Source organism: Arachis hypogaea, chromosome 20 (assembly GCF_003086295.3).
Source record: "Arachis hypogaea cultivar Tifrunner chromosome 20, arahy.Tifrunner.gnm2.J5K5, whole genome shotgun sequence".
Lineage (NCBI taxonomy): Eukaryota > Viridiplantae > Streptophyta > Magnoliopsida > Fabales > Fabaceae > Arachis > Arachis hypogaea.
Genome location: NC_092055.1, coordinates 102,641,169 through 102,649,370, shown reverse-complemented (window position 1 = coordinate 102,649,370; position 8,202 = coordinate 102,641,169). Strand labels below are relative to the sequence as shown.

The window sequence follows — 8,202 nt, the reverse complement described above, 5'->3', positions numbered from 1 at the left end:
GCAATAATTGTTAATCCTGAAATTTAAATATCTTTGACACCTTATCTATCTTTATCATATTATTTTCTTAACCAATTTTAGTTTATTCTTGTTTAATTTTTTGTTTTCATTAATCCATTAATCCACATGGGAACGATAACCCACTCCCGTGGTATTACTTGATACGATTCGATGCACTTACCGATAGTTTGTGGTTTGTAAATTCTGCATTAAGCGTCAATCTAAACAAGAACCCCTAGTTTGGAGATGATTTATCAGATCCTTTAACGCATAAAGCATGTAAATTCATGATAAAATTGACAGAGTATTTTTAACTAGGTCACTACAATATTTCAGAATAAATTTTATCATAACAAAGCACTAGTGGTTGATGATGTAATGGACCTGTTGATCTTTGATTTTAAGATTTGGGTTGATTTATCATATTTTATTATTTAAGATCGTAATATTAGATATTCAAGTTCAACTATGGTATCTTAGTGAGGTTATAAAGTAAGGTGCAACTTGAAATAATCCTTAATTTATCACTACACCAAATAAGCCAAATAGCTACACTTAATTTGTGACCGTTATTTTAAGGGTCTCTATTAATTAACATTGTGACACTTCTACTCTTAATTATTAAACCGTTAGTACTGACTCTATATTTGCTCACTCTTTTTCTTTCTTTTTTTTTTTAACTTTTTATTTTTCCTGAAACTGTATTCACTTTCTCACTGCCGATTCAGATGAGATGAGAAGAGATGAGAAACAGAGAAAGTGACGCAACAACCTTCACCACGCTACAGTTCGTCGTTCGTCGTTCGTCATCGTGATTCGCGTTGGACGTTCACCGTTCGTTGTTTACCGTTCACTATTCACTGTCGCTGTTTCGCGTTCACCGTTCACTGTTCCTGCATCGTCCTTTCTCCTCCCTTCGAGTGCGACCCCTAATTCCACATCCAGCGACTTTTTCTTCTCTTCCAACCTTGATAGTGAGTATTTAATTGTTTTTCTACTATAATTTTTACCCCTGCAATTTCTTTGTTGTTGCTTAATGTTTGTTGTGCTGAAGTTATTGCAATTGTTTGATCTTGGTGCTCTATTTTGTTGCAATTTATTGTAATGATTATATCGTCATGTTCATATTTGCTATTTTTTTTTAATTTTCTTATTTCTTTTTTCCGCACTCAACATGTTCGATGAAATGCTTCAACTAGATTTCTTTGAATTCTCTCTTTATTATTTCTTCTCTTGATTTTTTTGATATTTTTGTGCCTTGATGACATCATGAATTGGTTAGTGCTCTTCTTGAATTATGCAAATTGCTACGCTAGAAATGGAAAAGCTAATTAGCTGAACTTTAATCTTGGATTTCATCTCTCTATCTTATATCCATCCTTGTAAAACCTGGTAGTTTTGTTTTGGTGCACCTATAAACTTGATGTGAGCTTGATGACTAATTTATAGAAAAAGCTAAAAGCAAAAGACCACCATCCCTACTAGTATCAAAAAACCATCTCTGACTAACTTTCTTGTGTTCATATTGACTTAGGTGTCTAACTTCTATATTATAGGAAATAAATTAATGTGGCATATGTGTCATGAGACAGAAATGGATTTGCTAATATATAAATGGGATCTCCAATTCTCCATTGCAATGATTGTTACTTAAGATATTGTTTAATTTTATAGCACATACCTTATTGCATTAATTCTTGCCGAGATATTTGTTGAAGAAAGAAATCAGTCTATGTTTTGTGAATTAAACCGCTTTAATTTGTTCTGTTATAAATTTTTAAATTTATAAATAGGAGCTGAGGGTGTGCAAGTTTATTTAATTTAATTAGTTTCTACTTTCTAGGGTCAAACATACACTTGAAACTCTTATAATATGTATGTTGGTTACTGCCAAGTGCCAAATGTATCTACTCAATTGTTAAAGAGTAAAGACAGAGCACATGGAAGAAAAAGCAGGGGAGAAGGTGTAATGTTTATTAGAGTAGCACCAAATTTATATTTTTCTCTATTCTTGTCTTTTGTCTTGGGTTAGATGTTCAATCACAAAAGTGGCATATGTAGAGCCTGGCCCTCTCTCTTGAGTAAATTTGTGATTATGACTAATCTGAATTGCTTTGAAGTTTGAAGAGGTGCTTTGAAGCTTGTTCTTCAGTTGATGGATGTTAAAGGCCTCACAATTTCACACGTCAAGAGCCATCTTTAGGTTCACTTTTATTCATTTTATTTTTTAAAAAAATAGTAAATAAATTGGTAAAAATTTCATGATATTCATTCTCTCTATCTCTCTCTCTTTGTTTTTTCTTCAAAACCAGATGTACAGAAGCATGAGGGGTGACTTGGGAAGGCAAGGTACTAATAAAAATATTTTACATCTTCATAATTCATTAAGCTCTTGATATTGATTTATTAATCATCTTCATCATCAATCATCAAAAGTTTAATTTCCATACTATATATGTGAATTTAAAATCCTTTTACATTATAATAATCAGGTATTGTCATATAAATAAAGTTTATATTTTAAATATTTTTATGAACTTAGAGATAGTAGCATCTAATTAGATATAAGTATATGAATTATCTCACAATACACAGAAATTTTTATAAATTTATTACATCATTGACGCATAAGAGCTCAAGTACATAGAATTAAAATTTGTCAAGATGTCCTTGGTTAGCTAGGCCTATAGTTTTTTATTAGTTTTTAAGAGAAATATTCTCCCCCTATTTTTCAAATTGAAGTTTTTTCTTTTCTCCTATAGTATGAATTCAACGCCGAAAAGGGGGAGGATAACAAGGAAGAGTTATACAATTTTGTCCTAGCTTGCTACCATACATAAGTGGATCGATCATTTTGGAGGGTCGACTACCCATGCCATCTTTTGACAAGGCACTGCATATTTTACTATTTTTTACTTTAATTTTACCAATCCACAATGAATTCAGTAGTTTGCATAAATTAATTAATCGAAATCTGTCAATAACTCATCAAGATTGAATGTCCATTAATATTTGTGTGATAGATCTTCATAAGGCTTTTCATGCTTAATTCTTTTAAAGGCTCAATAATTGCCACTACATATAGATAGCAGCTTCACTTTTGGTACCTGAACTTGGGAAGCTTGAGCATTTACAATATCTTTTTGCTGTTCTTTCTAAAGTGACTTTAATTTTTTTCAGTTGATTTTAATTTAATATATTTAATTTACTTGCATTCTCTTCTTTCTTGGTTTCTTTGTACTGGTGTTTATGAATGAAATTCATTTTTTGTTGAAGTCCTGTTTAATACTAAACATTCTTGGGCAACATCTTTTAGGATAAAGTTTAGGAACATATGCATCAATTCATGTAATAACGAATTATACTTTAGCTACATCTGATGGAGGAGAAGGAGCGGCAGAAAGCCGAAGCAAAGGCTAAGGAGGTTGAGGCAGCTGAGGCTGCAAAAAGAAGTGCTAGAGCTGCAGTTGCTTCATTGCTTCCTTCCAAGTTGTTTGGGAATAAGGATGCTGATTCAGAGGCTAAATGATGCAAATGCTTCTGAGCCAGAGTTGGTAGAGAGAATAACTGAAACTGAGGGTTCAGTTAATAGAGACTAAAAAAGAGGTAACCGCTTGAAGTTGTAACTTCATTAATCTTGATATGCTTAGATCAGGAAATTTAATGCATGTGTTTCTTTTTTATCAAAAATAGTTTTGAATCATAAACTTATGTTACCAAATTTTTTATTAATTTTATATGTAATTAAATTGTTGGGGAAAGGATTATGCAGTTATTGAGTTGATCAATTTCACATTGAAACTTCCTTTTCCTTTTCCCCTCTAGTGCTGCAGCTACAAGATTATGGCTCTTGGATTGTGACTTGTTTTATGACTAGAAATGAGAGTAATGTTTATCTGGAAATTATACTGAACTTTCTTAAATGAGAGTAATGTTTCCTCCCATACTGATGATCTATTCGCTTTTCTGTAGGGTAGGAGTCTCAATTGAAATCAAGGGGTAGGCAGGATTCTTATGAAGGTTTGGCATAAATTACTCCTTGCTGTTGCCTGTTCTATCTTATGTCCATTCTTGTAAAATTTGGTAGTTTTGTTTGGTGCACCTATAAACTTGATGTGAGCTTAATGATTAATTTAATGTTAATTCATAATTCTGCGGTTCTTTATTACTTTTCCTTTGTTAATTTTTCTATGTAAAATATTAATAATAGAGCAGATATAATAACTCTTATTATTTCTCACTGTTACAACTCTTAAACTGTATACATACCCAAGCATAGTTTAGTTGTTGATGAAGCCTTCAAATATTTTAATCTTTTGCTTATAACTACTACTTCTTGCTCTTGGATTATTTTCATAGTTTATTCTTGTGTTTTCAAACCCGGATTTGAAGTGACTGAAGATTGATCATTCACCATAAGACTTTTGGACTGAACCGGAATAATGTTGTCAACTGCAGAAGAAGCTATTGAACTTACAGCAGAGAGGGACTAGATACCATTGAAGCAATTGATTGTGTTTTAGGATCATCTTGGAGTTTCCTTTTGGGAACTTGATTCCAAGTATACTGTGTTGGTATGGTGCAATCAAATACTTCAATGTTTCCTTCTGAATTGAGAGGTGAAAAGGTTTGATTAAGGCCTATCTGTGAAATCTTTGTCATGTTTGGATCAGGAATTATGTTATTAGTAACTAGTGCTCTTCTTTGTTCTGTTTTATTAAGCTCTGACACAGTGAAATCATAATTAAGCATTTATGGTTGAGTAGAGACGGGTTCTAAACATCATTGTCCACTTGATTTGCAGATATTTGGAGCCAAATTATCCGAAGGTGTTTTCGTTGGCTCATTTCTCTCCATGTCATCAATAGCAGTGGTATGTTTTTCCTGTTTCTCCAAACCAAAAATTACTGTATATACCCCCCTTCATACTAAATCAGTTAATGGTTCCATCCCCACACCTTTATCCCAAATCCTAAACCTGAAAACCTTATAAGTTCATTTAATTGTAAATTTTTATGAGCTTGGGGTTATGCCATGTATTTCAAACAAATTCAAATGCGCATTAGTCTTGGTGGTAATCTTTATTTGGATATTTCTAATTTCCTATATTTCATGTTTCATTGCAAGTCTCTTTATTCGTGAATGCATTCTGATCATTGCATTCTCTCATTTGTAGAGGACAAGAGTTGCTTGTGAAGTAATTGTTGAAGTTGGATACTATTGAGGTTGAAGGTGAAGCGAAGTTGCGGAGAAAAGTTGAGGATTAAGTTACAAGTACAATTGTTAGCTTTATATGTTTGGATTAAGTTAGGATTTTTTGAATTTATATTTTATGGATTATGACTATGTAAAACTTGTAGAATTCAACTTTTGAAATATATTGTTTCTATTTTTGTAAAACTTGTGAGATTGAGTTTAAATTTGTTGAAATATAATGCCATTTATTATTTTGTTGGTAGACAAATAAATTATTATTTATAATAGAAATAATTTTTTTAATAATTAATAAAACAAAACATTGATGTTGGAGAGATTATGACAGTTTAAAACAGTCACTAAATACTGGAAAAAACTGTCATAGGAATTAGTAACTTAGTGACGGTTTTAAATTGAAAAATTGTCACTAAAAATATTGTGACGGTTTAAATTGTCACTAAATATGCCTAAAAGCTGTCATAAGAACTAGTAACTTAGTGACGGTTTAAAATAGTCATGAAATATAAAGAAAAACTGTCACAGAAATTAGTAATTTAACGACAGTTTTAAAACGTCATGAAATGCAGCATAAAAAAGCACCTTTACAAGTGTTACAGATTAGTGACGGTTTTATACTTCAAAAACCGTCACAAACAATTTAGCGACACTTCTTACCAACGGTGGTCCAAAACCGTCACTATGTCAGCTGGCGACGCTCAAATCTGTGACGCTTTTTTTTACCGTCGCAAAATCATTTAGTGACGGTTAAAACCGTCGCCAAGCATTAAAAAAAACCGTCGCCAAAATGCTGTTTTGTTGTAGTGTATGCTTGATTAAACTTTGTTTTATTTTTATGAATTCATCTTATACGTTGGCTTATTTTTTTTAGATTTATATCTAGATTCAAATTTAGAAGATCTTATCCTCAAGGAGATAATTTAATCACTAAATTTGTGCACATTATAAAAAAATTTGAAAAATTATTTTAAATTATTTTATTTAAAATTTTGCTTTGAAATATTTTTTGACAAGCACCTTTATTTTGTGGAATTGCATCATAAACTCAAAACAAAACAATATACTAGGCCATGTTATTTCACGGTGGTTGAATAGTATATCGCCGCAGCGGTTAGAATAAATCGCAACAAAATCTAAATAGACTTTGGCTACAAACACTCTTTTCGTTGATTTAAACGCCACAAAATGACTTTTTTTACAGCAGTTTTTGTCCAACCCCTGCTAAAAATTCAATACATTATTGCGCCGGTAAAATTCGCCGCAACAACCGCTGCTATAACCCGCTTGGCGACAATTTTGATTAACCAATGCAAAATGTCCATCGCTATCTGTCAGTTTTGCTATAATACTAATTATTGACTCATTTTTATTATCTCCTAGTTAATTGGGAATAGTAGGTTTTTTTTTAGTGAAAAAACATAAGAAGTTGGCTTGTGTGATTTAAATGCAAGATAAATACAAGAAAAAATATGAGTTATTTAATATTTTTATTTTGTAATAATAATAATAATAATAATAATAATAACTAACATAATATTTAAGGTTTGTTTGGATGCCATTCTCAAAAAAAATCTTTTTTAAATGATATTTTTTTAAAATATCTTTTATAAAAGTAAAAATGATTTTATGTTTGAATATCTCATCTAAAAATATCTTTTTATTTATTAATTATGTTTGGGTAAAATAAGATAAAAATTTTTTTTTGTTAATTTATTATGCGAAAAACATTTTTTTTAAGAAAAAAAATCTTTTAAAAAAAGATATAAATTGTAACTTGTCAAAAAAGATGTTTTTTTATTTTTTTATTTTTTAGTGCTTTTACTTTTACTATTAGAAATTTGTCAAACACACTAAAAAATAAAAAAAGATTTTTTTTTATTGATTTAATGATACTCAAACAAACACTTAAAAAGAAAAAAAAAAAAAAAACATCAATATTTGGACATCAATATTTCGGGACAAAAGTTAGTAAATTAGCATAACCAGAGTAATGCTATATTGATATTGAGCGAATAGTTGAAGATTTTGAAATAGACTCATTTTGTTCATTAGTCATTAGCTAGCAAGTAGAGCTGAGTATTTGTTGTAGGGGAATACTCACATGATGACATCTTTATGTGAAAATGATATTGTGAACTCTTAGATGATTAATAAAAAATATTTAGTCAACTTTAACAATTTATCTAATAGTTCACAATGCTATCTTTATGTGAAGATGTCATCATAGTATCCACCTTTGTTGTATTGTACCATTAAACAGTTGCCTTCTTGGACTCTACTTTTTCGCCAAATTATGCCCCCTGCGGTTTGTCTTTGCTCTAAACGTCACAAAACTATATGTACCTCACTGCATTACTACTCGTCCCTTCAAAATTCTCAAGTTTAGGTTCCAGATTCCTCTCTTCTATCTATTTCTTATCACAACTATTTCAATCCACCTTATGGGCCGGGTTGGCATATTGCTCATGTCCCATGGCCATCATTATATATGAATAGGACAAGAAAAATAATTCATTCGATTTGCTAAAAGCAACTGTCTGGTTAATAGAATATTAGGAACTTAAAGGAGATAAAAAAACACGGAAGTGTATATTTTTTTTTTATATATTTTTCACTTTTGTTAACAGAAATTATTGATAAATGAAGAAGATAAAAATGTATCTTTTATACCATAAAAAAAAAGTATAAAAAATATAAAAAAGTAAATTTTATCACACTCCCTTTAAATTAACATGTAATTTACTTTTTATTATGATGTATTAACTTTTAATTGAATGATATTTTAATCTGATTATTAACTATTTAATAATTTGAGCTATTTTAATTTAATTAGAATTAATATTTCAACAACAGTAGAATCATTTGTAATTGAGTTATTATTTAAATTGGATGATTTTATAATTTTTAAATTATTAAAGAAAAAAAAAAAACGTTCTTTTCTCAAATTATTCTTTCTCTAACACAGAAAAAAAAAATAGGTACAGTAAT

At 30.1% G+C, this 8,202-nt stretch overlaps 1 long non-coding RNA gene across 8 annotated transcripts; it reads left to right on the top strand.

The window, feature by feature from the left end:
* Positions 1–599: 599 nt before the first annotated feature.
* On the top strand, positions 600–5,447 carry LOC112783999 (uncharacterized). Of its 8 annotated transcripts, none has more exons than XR_003816505.2 (8): positions 600–974; positions 2,121–2,203; positions 2,313–2,349; positions 3,371–3,606; positions 3,973–4,020; positions 4,459–4,619; positions 4,805–4,873; positions 5,177–5,447. It is a non-coding gene; the product is annotated as an uncharacterized lncRNA (long non-coding RNA). The 8 variants fall into 8 exon arrangements; XR_003193691.3 differs by having other exon boundaries at positions 4,459–4,627; XR_011879209.1 differs by having other exon boundaries at positions 3,317–3,606; positions 4,459–4,627.
* The last annotated feature ends 2,755 nt before the right edge of the window (positions 5,448–8,202 follow it).